The sequence below is a fragment of the Athene cunicularia genome (assembly GCF_003259725.1).
Source record: "Athene cunicularia isolate RWA chromosome 15 unlocalized genomic scaffold, athCun1 chr15_part1, whole genome shotgun sequence".
Taxonomy (NCBI): Eukaryota; Metazoa; Chordata; class Aves; order Strigiformes; family Strigidae; genus Athene; species Athene cunicularia.
The window spans coordinates 7,370,477-7,383,173 of record NW_020799121.1 but is presented as its reverse complement, the minus strand read 5'-3'; the positions used below and the strand labels follow the sequence as shown (position 1 = coordinate 7,383,173).

The following is a 12,697-nucleotide window of genomic DNA, read 5'->3' as shown; positions in this document are numbered from 1 at the left end:
TATGACATGATGGAAAACAAATCTTGGAAATACTATCATTTAGGTTTGTGGCCATCAAGAAACTGCAGTTTTAATGCAACTTTTCGGTTTGATGTTTAGGAGAAAATCCTAGTTCTGTATTAAAACCACTGAACTATCTGGGCTTCTTACAAATATTCATTTACCAAATGCACAAAAGTCTGTGACATTTCCTTCGTCTGAAAGGATTAGCTTTAATTTTACTTGCTTGTATCATAGCACACTGAAGTGAATGACTATACACTGGCTTTTGTAGTTCTGTATTTCATAATTTTTCTTTTAATATGCCATGTCTTTATCAACACACTAATGTAGTTGAGGAAATAGGTGCATCTAGTTTGCCAAAATTAGCTAAGCCATCATTTCCTTAATAAATGATTTATATCACTGTTAACATGAAAGGACTTGAGCAACATTTTATGGGCTGTTGTACATTTTCAGTCCTGACATTTTAAAAAGCCACAGTTTTTATCTATGATATGTCTGTGTGCTGATGCATGGGCTCTTTACAGCTTTTGTAATATTTATATAAAATTTATTGGCAATAACTGCTATTACCCAGAGCATCTATTTTGAAAGGTCTGTGTATCTATCCATGTTGACTGAGCTGTTCAGAGGGTGTTTGTAACTTTCTGGGCATTTTGCCACTGCTTCTGTCCGAACTTTGTCCATGCTTCTGTCAGCTGGTTTAGTTAATGGTTGCTTGCTTGATGTTAACATGCTGATTTACATTATAATTAAGAATGAGTAGGAGTTTATAAGGGAACTTAAAGCTCATAAGTAACACAAAAATAATGCTGCTTTAAATAAATTTCTAAAGATAATTGAGTGTAAATATTAGAATATCAAACAGCTTGTAGTTTGCCTCTTTTGATGGAAGGACTTATTAATGAGTGTACAGTGTTGGTGTTAAGTGTGTTGAATGGTAGCTGTGTTTGTATCACATCTTTAAGTGGAGAGACCTCACTTCCCATGACTGATTCATATGTTTTGATGCAAGTTGTGACAGAGTATATCCTACATACTGCATTGTATAATGTAGATACCTCATGTTTGCCATCTGATATCTTATATAAAAGTAGAACTATGTTCAGAATATCCTACAGTCTCCTGTGAAATAAAATAGCAGTTTAGCAAATAAGAATATAAGATGAAGGAAGAAGGAGCTTAGGGAAAAAAAAATCCTCATCTCCTGGTCTCTTTGTTAAGAGTAAGTAAATCTCAGCAGACGCAAAATACAGCTCAAAGAATACTGGTCAGCTCTGCCTGTACTGGTGATTTATCTGTAACAAAGACGCTGCTGAGGAAAACATACTATTGGAGGGTGTGAGCTTCTTGCAGTGAATACAGACAAAATTTGACTTGGAACCACATGAGCTCTTTCCTACTGGTCTCTTTCTGTTGGTGTAACTCAGTTAACTGAAGTGCTGTCTGCAATACACTGCTCTAAGTGAGAGAAACAAAAGTTCCTTAAGACTGATTATGGGTTATAGGTCTGTGGTGAGGGCTGTAGCTATGAGTCTGCAGGTAGTTTTTCTGTTACCAAATAAATTACATCATCTAAATTCTTTATTAGTTATTTTAGTGCCACAAATGCCAGAGAGAAGCTCATTTGAGTGGCAGAAGGAGCCAAAGATACATGCTTTTCAGTCATGGTTTTGGCAAGATTTTACAGTCTGTACTTACAGTAGTATTGCAGCTGAATTGAAAAGTAGTCTGCTTGTCTATCCACACCATTTTATTGTCTCTCTCACTTATTTTGGACTTTACTACTTGCCTCACACTTGGCAGTTTTAATTGCACCTATTTCTGTGCACAGGCGAGGAGTCCACTCAGTGCCACAGAATGCATTTCATTAGTGGTTTTGTGTAACGCTGTCTCCATGCCACTGATAAGCAGGCTACTGCAGTGTGAACTGAAGGCCAAACACATCCACTGAATTCAGTGGGTTTACCCATGCTTTACCTGTCCAAAGACTGCTTCTCACACAACTGACTGCACAGTAGTAATTTTCAAGAACTGGGTGCACGTTTAGAAGCTTCTTGAATAAGGGACCATGAAAGTGTGAGGAAGTGTGATGAGTGTGTTACCAGGACAGTCTAGGCTTAGTGGATGGTGCAAAATAAGACATTATGAAAAACAAATGGTAGGACAGACAACTACATTACATTCCATTATGTAGTTTGTGTAAAAATACTGATCTCGGTGCCACATACAGTTACGATGGGGCAGCATCAAAATTTGTCCCTAAGCTTTCCTGTAGTCCAGTAAGCTACTCACATTCACACCATGTTAGAAAAAGTTTTAATAACTAATTATGTTCATTGGAGTAGGAAAAGAACGAAATGGTGGTTGAGATGCAATTGTGGAACTCGCTGAATGGCAAGAAATTGCTGATAGATGTTTTACTTTCCCATGTATTTTGCAATGTCAGTGTCTTGATGTTCTGTTAAGTTTCTTATTGTGAAAATATTTATCTTAATTAGTTATTATAGCTTGAGACTAATTGTCTAATTTTTTTTTTTTTTAGTCATTTTTTGGCGAGCAAACATAAAACTGCTCAGAAGCTCTTAACAGTGTGGCTGGGGTAATTAGTTACAAGTCAGAGATAACAAGCAATTGAAAAGGCATTACAGGTTTTTCTCCACCTTTCTCATCTGAGAGCTGCAAGAGACTTGATTAAAATCAGCAATAAAAGTATATCACTGGAATGAAGCAGCATTTTTATAATGAAGTACAGGTGTTTCATTAAATGTCATGTGGTCCGGGCTGGTGGGTTTTTGCCCTGTCCCTCTACCCTGCAGTACAGGTCATTATCGACTGCACAGCAACCAAGGGCTGAAAAAGGGACTTTGCAATATAGCTGTGAGCCTCAGCAACCTCCAGGCTTGCCAGGATTTAGGGCTCAAGCTCTCAGCTGGCATCAGACAATATAAACTAACCCTTGGTCAGTTAGACTGCACCCATGTGAATATGATGAGAACGGCATGGTCTGCCAGCATTAGCTGATCCAGTTGTTTTGCCGTAACCCAGGAAGCACATAAGGGACTGTCTCCTACAGGACTAGGTAGAATAGTGCCTGTCTTGCAAGAGGAGGTAGCCCATGTGGTTTTGAATTACTGTCAGAATTCCTGCTGACCCATCTCTTTTATCCACAGTGTGGGTGGGTTGTATTGGCAATGCAGCCTCCTCCAGACTTTCTTCGATCATCTATTCTTACCTTATTGCTAAACTTTATGGTTGCACAAGGTATTGAATATTTTAGCAAAAAATTCTACTTAAAGAATAAAATGAAACTATTAGATTTGTACTGAAAAGACAGGTAGTTTTATCTTGATAATCAACATTAAATTTCAGACTATACAAATATGATTATCACTAGAACACCACAGGTAATAATGTGGGTGTTTCTTTTCTGAAGTACATAATACCTCATGATATTTTATATATATATATATATTTTATGAGACCTTGTGAAGTAGGAAAATGCAGTTTCTTCCCACATTATATGATAAAAAAGGTGAAATAGCCCACAGCCATACGTAAAGGCTATAGTGGATCTGGGTCTTACCCAGGATGTCCCAAGCCAAAAGAAATGCCTTAGGCTGCTTGTCTTCTTGACTCAGAATCAACTAAAAGAAAAAATATAGATGGAAAAGAAGCAAGGCAAAATCAAACAAAGTGTTTTTCCAGTAGTTTTTGCCTGGTCCAGGTGACATAAACATAAATTATAAATTATTTTTGGCTTTAAAATGCAGAATATTTTAATAAAATACATAAAATTAGCCTACTTAGAGGAGGTAGTCATATTCTTGTTATGAGACAAAAACTAGAAGAAATTAGGCTTTAAAGAAGCCGTCATTTTACATCAGAGATGTATAATTTTGTTTTAGCACCTGTTTGGTTACCGTGAGTCTGCAGGGTTGAAGTGTTTTTCCTTACTGACCACTGATATATTTATTTGGCCTTACTGTACCTTCCAGCCAAAAGCGGAGCAGAGGGGAAGAGTCTAATGATGAAGCCGTGTTGCAGGCTGGAAGTGGAAGGGTAGTGGCAAGGATGATCTGCAGGAATTGTCTACTTGAAATGTTCTTGGTCTCAGAAAGAGAGGCGGAGACTGGGAATCTGAGACATAGGATCCTATTTGTAATTTGTATGAGAAATTTCTAGGATAAAAAATGCTGTAATGGGAATACTAATGGAAGCTCAAACAAAAAATGAGATGTTGAAAAATGTTGAGCTCTTTCTGGTGAATTTAAAGGTGAATGTCTTCCTGCCCTAATTTCTCTTATTTCCTGCTGCTAGAAGAAAAAATGTCAAATGGGATGAGGTGTATTTATGTAGCCACAGCTGACATTTTTAGAGGCACAGGATGGTATTTAGACCTGGATGACTGAAAATGCTATGGTGTATGGTCATGAAGGAAACATTTTTGGCTTTTAAATCTGTGAATCAATGGGAAATTATATATTGGATTAAATTCTAAGTTTGGAAACGTTTGATATATGCACATATGGCTGGCACTGGGACGGAAGTCAGGAGGATTGGAATAGCTAGTTAGCCAAGCAAGGCTCTTCCTTTGGAGTTTACTTTCTATACTCCAGTCCTATGGGATTTTTTTGGGGTTTCAGATGATGGTGGAATAGATGTTGGAAGCAACACTTTTTTTGTACACCAGCATGACTCAGGAAGGGAAACCAAGGGGAGATACAACCAATAGATTTCCTCTGTATTATGTAAATGTTATCAATTATTTTTAAATGATCCCCTCTTCCTCCTTGCCCTGGATGGAATAAAAATGTCTTTTTTTGTTATGTTTCTTTGTTTCTCTGACAGAGTTATCATCGAACCAAGGGAGAATTTCTATTTTAAAGCCACTACAAGAAAGGAACACTATAAAAGGTATTGTGTTTCTATAGTTGCTCACCAAGTCTCTTGCTGCTTTGTCATTATGTATGTTCTTAAATCACTGTCCTTTTATTTTTTAAAATGATCTTTACAGCTCTCAGAAATTCATTCATTTGCATGTTATTGAAGGCCCACTAAAATTTGTTTTAAAATAGTGGTAGAATGGTTGAGGAGCAGAAAGAAGGAAATACCCATGATAAATCATAAAACTGTGAAACTAGGACAAGAACCTATGTAATTCTGTATTGTGTTGGGAGCCGAGGCACCGGCGAGGGTAAAATTCAAGTGCAAGCTGAGGAAAACAGGGATAACAATTTTCTCTTTTGTGGCTTCACACCATCTCCAATCCATGTCTTCCTTCTCCTTCTACCATGGAAATCTTCATTTAGTTTCATTCTACCCTTGACAGAGCAGGGAATGTCTCTTACTGTGTGACTTCCTCCTACGGCCACATTTACAGCAGGTGGAATCTAAGCATGCGCTTCCTATGCTGTTCTCAGTTTGTGCTTGTGCTTTCCTAAGGTTTTGCTGTACCTGAACAAGCTAGATTAAAAGCTATGGTTATGCCTTGCATCCCACCTCTTTCTGCAGTAAGGGTCATACTTTTAAGATGTCTTCCTCTCTCCAGTCCCTCCCTGCCAACTATGTCTTGGCCTTTCTTGAGATCAAAAGGCCAGTTCTCTGGTTGCTTAGAGGATGACCACAAACATTTTCAGCTGCTGTGAATTCACCTCAATACTTTGGTGTCTCTGTTCTAAATCAGGGCGGCTTGGTGGTGAATCATGGGATTAAATATTAAAGTACTTCGTTGGGGTTTTTTTTTAAATATTATTCTCTTCTGTGTACTGCTTTATTTTTCTCAGTGTAGGTGGATTATAGTTTTAGCCAAGCATTCTTCAAAAATAATCCTCTGAATAACAAGTATCATGTTACTGATTTTTGCAAGTTCTTTCAATTTTCATTTGATTATTTTTAGATTAAACATTGTCCCTTATATGTCAAACCTAAAAGTGTATATAGCCCATTTAAAGTTTGAAAGCTGTTTGTAGGAAGGATTCTCAACAGAGTTTACATTGTATTTACTGTCTGAATACTTACCTCTGTTACTTATATAGTCTTACTGAAATGATTTAAAAGTGTTTATTATACCTGGAATACTTTCCTATTTATACAGTGCAGGATTTTCATTTTGATACAATAGAGGGAATTTATTTTAAATATTTGAAGTTGGTAGACAGTTAAAGTAAAATTATTATTTTTCCCTCTCATTGCAGTTAACAGCAGAATGGTTATTAAAAAGGGGTGTTTGAATGGAAAATTGGTTCTTGGAGCAGATCTTCAGTGATCTGGAAGAAATCATTCTGCTTCCAAATAACTGTAATTAGACACTAGTGATAAGTGTATTCCTGGAAAGAAGAAATGTTGATGGGTGATATAATCTACAAAAAGTATTAAGATTCAGTCAAAGATACAGAAGTAGGTTAGCCTTGGAAGGGGTGAGGTCAGTGTGTAACTATAGCCACATGGAAGAAAAATATCCATCCAAAAGACAATTGATAGTAAAGCCCTAAATCCAATACTTTCCACAGTTCTTACTGATTTTCAGATCAGAGTCAACCTCAGCACAGAAGATGTAGTTTAAATGTGGCAGTTGTCCAGTCGAAATGGAGGCTTACAATGAGGTCAAATTCAGAATAGGTTTCGTAAGCAAAAGAAGAGAGGGGTAGGGAAAAGGGGGAATCCCTGGGGGTTCAGTATGGGTGTTGGTACGTTGCCAGTTCTAAGGCTGTGGTGGCCTCTGCCACCTTGGTGCAGAGCAGAGGGAGACACCGCGTCCCTGTACTGTGCTGGCAGCTGTAGCGTTGCTGACTGATAGCAAGCTGCTTGACTGTGTCCTTGGAGCCACTAATGGAAGAAAGTTGCACAAAAATTTCCCTAACTGATATGAGAAACAGTCAAATTATTCTAACTGAAGTTTTCCTAAAAGAGAAATTTAGCCTGAAGGAAGTATCTACCAGGGAGAACTTCAGCCCAAATGTTTAAATTTTGATAGAGCTACAGGCCAATGAATAGAAAGCTCTTATAATAAAGATATGAATCTTAGTTGTGAAAATTGCTACTTGCCGTGATGTAATAAAAATAATTTTTGGTAAGTGTATGAATGTAACACTTTGCAGACTAAGTACAGCACTGCATTTCTGTTTCATGCAAGATCTAAATGAGTGAAGAACGCTTGAGTCTAGACTAATCAATGGGGTTACTGAGGCATCTTGATTTACCCAATGATATGAATAAGACATGTCCTGACCATTATTCTCTGAAGACTATTTTGACTGTCAGTTTAGCCCCAAAGAAGCCAGTACGCTTGGCTAATAGAATAGAAAATGCTTCTGAGTGATAAAGACTTCTGCTTTGAAGAATCAGCAGTGTCTTGCACCTGAAAAAAGAGAAGTTGGCAGTTCTTGTGATATTGTTTCAGCCCCTCAAACAGGCAGCAACGCTCTGGAGCAGGACGTTTTTGCGCTGTGGTAACAAAGACTGTTCTGTTGAGGTGTTAGTGCCAAAATCCATCGTACAGAATGATGAGTGTCTCTGAGACTGGCATTAAAATGTATCTGTTTTTCCTCCCTTTATACGTTTATGCATGAACTGGATGATTATTCAAGACATCAGATGAGCTAAATATTTTATTTTGCTCAGATATTATTTATTAGTTCTCAAATACATGCTTGCTTTGTAACACTAAAAAGCTGTGGTGTTAATCAGCACAAACTTGGATTCTATCCTAAACTTACAAGGGTAAAATGAACTTGGATTGCATTTTAAATATATAGATGCTGAAACAGTGAAAGGTCTATCACTGCCATCTTTGAACCTACACATACAATTGCAGAAAGCAGAGCTACATTTTGGTCTAACGGAGTAGGTTTACTTAGTGCCCCAGGCTTCCAGATTTAGCTTGGTGAAAAAAATACTTGATTTAGAATGAGACAGATGTTACTGGAGAGAATTAGAGCTATTGGGCCTCATTCTGTTTCTTCCCTCTTTTTGTATTGCTTTAATCTCCTCTTCATTGATACTGTTCCTGGTTTAAAGCAATTTAAGGTTGAAATCTGGTTGTTTGTAATGAGAGAGGTTGAAATATTGGAGAGTAATGCAGTAGGGTTGGTCGGTAAGCAGCTAATAAAATTCATCTGATTTAGTAGCTTCAAGAATTAAACATGAATTATCGACATTTTTTCTCTCCTGTTTATACTAATGTTTTCAATTCCCTAGTGGAACAACAGAGCAGCCACACAACCCACTAGACATGACTGTGCGAGTTAAACAAGACACACATTTAGAAAAACAGGAGAGGGTTTTCTGTTTTGTTTTTTCTTCTGAAAGCAGTAAGAAAACCACAGGGAGGATGTTTGCTCTGAACACTTCAAAACTGTGATTTAAATTTTTTTTTTTCCTAGAAATGCCAGTTTGTTTATTGGCATAAAATGCTATGGGAGATATTAAGTATTTGATTCAGATGGGTTAAAAGATCTGTTTCCTTTTGATGCATTTATTTGCATTAATCTTAAAAGTCGTAATTGGAAATGCCCTCATAAACCCTGAGATTCGAGCCCTAGAATTAAAAAACATTTATTATTACCCAGGAATGTAGCTATGCAGTTTTATTAGCCTTTCTTCTACTGTAATCTATGGATCTCATTTAGCTGCATGCAGCCCTTTTCTTCTGAAACATAAAAGGAAGGAAATCTCTCAATAGCCTGAAATCAAATTATCTCTCTGTGTTAATCTGCATGTAAAACACCCAAGCCCACTTCTTTAAAGGAAAATAGTTTTACTGATAAGCAAAGCTAGATTGTGTGCTTTGGATAGAAGAATTAAGTGGAATTTTTTTTTTTTTTGGTCTGCTGAGTACTATTTATAGCACCAATTAACTCCTCATGGCTGGGATAAGTCATTTGACACATCTGTTGCTGAGCTTAAACACTCACTGTTCTGTGGGGTCACAGTTGGATTTTTTTTCCTCTTCTCTCAAACCGTGTAGTGAAATGATGGTTTTCTAACTAATGGCAGTTAGTTTAAATACACTGTCTACTGACACCGTTATTGTAGCATTTGGAATAGATAAGTCAGGCTGTAGGTCTACCTAGCTGCATAGCTGACCCGATCTTTGTTGTTTGCCATTTTGTTATTTATTTTATCTGTTAGAAGATAGCACAATAGTATCTTTTACAAAAGAATTATTATGACCATCTGCAGGATTTTTCAGCCTTGCTGTAATATTTCAGTTACTCCGTTTTGCCAATGAAAAACTGGTCTGGCTATGGAAATTGCTGCCTACCCACTGAGTCTCTTGTTCCTGTTTTGTGAAATGGAGATTTAATGCTTGTAAATATATGGCTGTTCTCAGCTGTAGTTCCTCACATACAGACAGTTTCAGACTGCATTCCTGTCAGTAGCTTTTCTCTTAAAATGGAAGCCCTTTTACCAAAACTCAAAACGTCTAGAAGCCAAGGAAAATTAGGATACTTGTATATTGTTTAGTGTAATCTTTTAAGCATTCTGTGGAAGTAATTGCATAAGGTATATAACAGTTTGTTCATGTGATTGGCTTATTCTTGGCCAAATTGGATTTTATATTAATGAAGCCAAGCTTTAAAATACTAGGGGAAGAACTAGGAGTGAAGTTATGACCTACGCTGCTTTTGATCTTTATCTTTTTCTCTTTCTCATTGAAATAGCCCTGTTCTAAGAACAGATATATTGATTTTTGGTGGCTCTGCTTGCAAGGTAGCCTCTACAGTAAGGAAATATTTCTGTTGAAAATTACATCAGACACGGTCCATCCATACAACCCTACGCAGACAACAATGCCTTGGTAGTTAATTTAACGCCTGATACTATCTAGCCATCACACAAGCTGCTTGAGGTTTTCTTGGAAGACAGTATTCTAGTAAAATGGTTATAGTGAAATTTTCTACTCAATAGAAGTTTGCACGGATTGTTCGTTTCTGCTCACAGTGGAAGCACAGCAGCTACAGCGTGTATTGATGTCAGGGAGAATCAGGTCGGGGTCAGAGGAAGTGGTGGAGCTTGGTACATCCAGCTTCTGCTAAGAGCAGCTATGAGAATACTTGGAAACCTGCATATACATGAATCAGAGAGGGACCACAAAGTGCAATCCATTATTTTTAAGTAGAACTCCTTATCGATTTCAGTGGGAGAGACCTTTGAAAAATCAATGACATGAAGCAGCTTTAGGATGCAATGACATGTGTTCTGGGGTGTTAAAGTGATCAGCCTATGAACTAATCAAGCTGGTAGCAATCATGTTTGGAAAGTTCCAAGGCAGAAGAAAAGGTGTCAGCGGTTTAAGAAGCAGCAAATTTACTATTCATATTCTAAAAGAGATAGCTAAGTATGATCTTGCTCATTCTAACTTTAACTTCCAAGCTGCGTTTTATTTCTACAGAAAAACAAAAAATATAAAGGAAAATATAAAAATTTCTGGGGATATGTAAACATAGGCCTGTTCATTATAATGTACAATATTAAGCAAATGAAATTGCTGAAATAATAAAAATATTCTGGATTTTTCTCTGAGATTTGTGCACATCATTCAGCTGGTTACTTCAGACTTGGCTTTTTATATGGGGTATCGGGGGCGAGTGTTGTCTTCCAAATGCTACCCAACTAAAGTATTAATGATGCTGATATTTTCATCATCTTGGCTGAGTTGTCAGAGTTAACACTTACTGAGATAGAACAATAGCAAGGGTTTCTAAGTTACATCCAAATTCAGCAGACATATACTGGTCAGAATTCGGCCATCTCTACCTTCTACCTTGTTCAGTCTTTTGATATTTACAAGATTTAAAAAAAAAAAAACCAAACAACCCTATTCTGCCTAGGCATTCATTTGAGAATATATGGGGAGTGCTTATTTACACAGAGAATTTACAGTGCACAGGCTGAATTTATAGACTATCACATACCCCATTAAACCTTAGTGTGGACACTTAGTAGGTGTGAGGTAACATGATGCCACTTCGCTGTGCTGTTTTATGCTTAATTAACGCAAACACTGATCTTTGAAGGAAGTGTGGCATAATGAGTGCTCTGTGATGGAAGAGTTCAGCTTACTTAGTGTAGACAAGTTCTTAGGTTCTGGAGAGCAAGAGCTCTGCTTCAGAAAGGTGCCGTTATGCTGTTCTGGTCTATAAATGATAAATTCCAAGGAGAAATGGAAATTTTTTCATGTTGGGTAAAAGTAATCACAGACTAAAACATTTACTTTAAAAATTGCTTTTGTAAAAATATTTCCATTTGAAGTTTAATGCATTACTGAATTATTTATGCTATTATATGTATGCAGTTGTTAGAAAGGTGTTCTGTATTGCTCTAAATTATTTTCCTTCCCATCTGGGAGTACAGTGTAGCAATTGAAATGTATCTTATTAGGGAAATAAAGCTACAGTATAATTAAAGCTGTGTGGGCACACTCTATCACCAAGGCCTGAAAACACTGCCTGAAATTTTGGAAGAAAACCCCCAAAAATTCCTAGTAGCAAACTGCTGAAGTGAGGAGTCATTACTGAAGGGAAGCTGTAGAAAGACAACTGGTGTCATTAAAACACGCACTATTAATCCACAAGAGATATAAGAAAATTCTGTATTCTTTTTTTGCTGAGAACTGCCTTTCTGTAAGTTAATACAGTATGATTTCGGTGTTTTTTACTAAGAGGTTAATTAAAGTATTAATTTTTAAATGGACTGGGAACCCTTATGGTAAGATTGGCGATACTGTAGTGCTACTGACCAGAGCCAGTTCTGTAGTGAGTGAAGTGTTGGAGCTGTATTATGCATACAAAGATGTATGTCTGTGTGAATTCTTTTGCTGCTGTTGCCAAACCCAGATGAGAATATGATATTCTGCAAATTTATTTGTAGAGTTTATTTATTTCTACAAACTGATTCCTGCTGGATAATTGGATGAAACTTCCTACTGATGTAAAACCTCAGATATTACACACTGACATTTTTTCTGCAATAATAGTTAACTCGTGGGCTGCAGTGTTCATTGCTGTGTCCTTAAGATCCAGAGTTCCTTCTCAAGGGGTTTTCCTGTTAGCATTTCCTCTGCTCTTGTTCCTTCTCTAGTTTAAGCCTTGTTTCACAGACTGCTTCTGTCCAAAGAAACAAAAAAACCCTGACCAGCTTTTTTTTTTTGTTTCTTTTGACACACACACAGTATGTCTGTCTGTGCCTATGAGAGAACTATATTGGAATAGCTTTCTTTGTGAATTCCTCATTGCTATTCATTGGTGGAGATTGTCACGTAAGGGTCAAATTAGAACTCAGTCAACCAGAGCAGCAACAAGACGAGCCAAGCTTAAGATAGATTTTGCAATAAGGTCTGAGAAGCAGTTTATTTGGAATTTGTTATGTGTAATATATATATATATATATATCTATATATATATATATAAAAACACATCTCTATATATAAAAAAAAAAAATTATTTTCCAAAGTGTTGCCTTTTGTCTGTAGAAACTGAATTATGCTTAATTTAATCCATCTGGTCATTTACTTGAGAATTAGTCTTTCTCTCACTCTGCCTCCTGACTTTCATCTTTGGGTGTATCTTCGCAATGTTTTGTTATATCTAGTAAGTTTTCAGGATAAAATTTACTTCTGGTAGTTTAAGAAAAACAAGTTTTTCGGGCATGATGGTCCTATGCCCTTTGAGATTGGATCCATGCAAAGAAA

General features: G+C 36.9%; 1 protein-coding gene across 9 annotated transcripts in view; it reads left to right on the top strand.

Annotated features, from left to right (window-relative positions):
* Positions 1-12,697, top strand: part of ARVCF (ARVCF, delta catenin family member) — a 287,342-nt gene that overhangs the window by 99,576 nt on the left and 175,069 nt on the right. For all 9 annotated transcript variants that reach the window (XM_026859522.1, XM_026859519.1, XM_026859513.1 and 6 more), the window contains one exon: positions 4,855-4,920. The gene's annotated coding sequence lies outside the window, so the exon portion shown is untranslated. The remainder of the gene's footprint in view (positions 1-4,854; positions 4,921-12,697) is intronic.